Genomic DNA, 385 nt, shown 5'->3' with positions numbered 1-385 from the left:
GTAAAAGTAAGCAAATAATTTTGTCTGCTGCTCGTACGTTTTCCCTTCGCTTACCTTCCGGTTTACCCCCGCGCCCCCTCTCTGCCTTAAGAGTGTATAATTAAATGAAGTTGACGAGCCTCGGTGATCAATAGTTCCCTGTCGCTTTGTGAGCATCACTATCATGGCAGGTAGTGTTCCTTCACGTGGCCTTCCCCCTCACCCTCGCGCGTTTCCTCACGCGCCATGTCTCTGACCCGTCGCATCCTCTGTTTTCCTTGCAGCTCACACCTCTGCACTGTGCTTTGTTTCCTCGCATCTCCCTCCGTCGGCTCCTCTCCCGCCCCCCACACCCCACACTGCCCTCCGCCCACGCCCGACGAGCGATCACAACGCTCTCACGGCT

The sequence above is a fragment of the Penaeus monodon genome, chromosome 20 (genome assembly GCF_015228065.2).
Source record: "Penaeus monodon isolate SGIC_2016 chromosome 20, NSTDA_Pmon_1, whole genome shotgun sequence".
NCBI lineage: Eukaryota > Metazoa > Arthropoda > Malacostraca > Decapoda > Penaeidae > Penaeus > Penaeus monodon.
Note: the sequence above shows the minus strand (reverse complement) of the source record.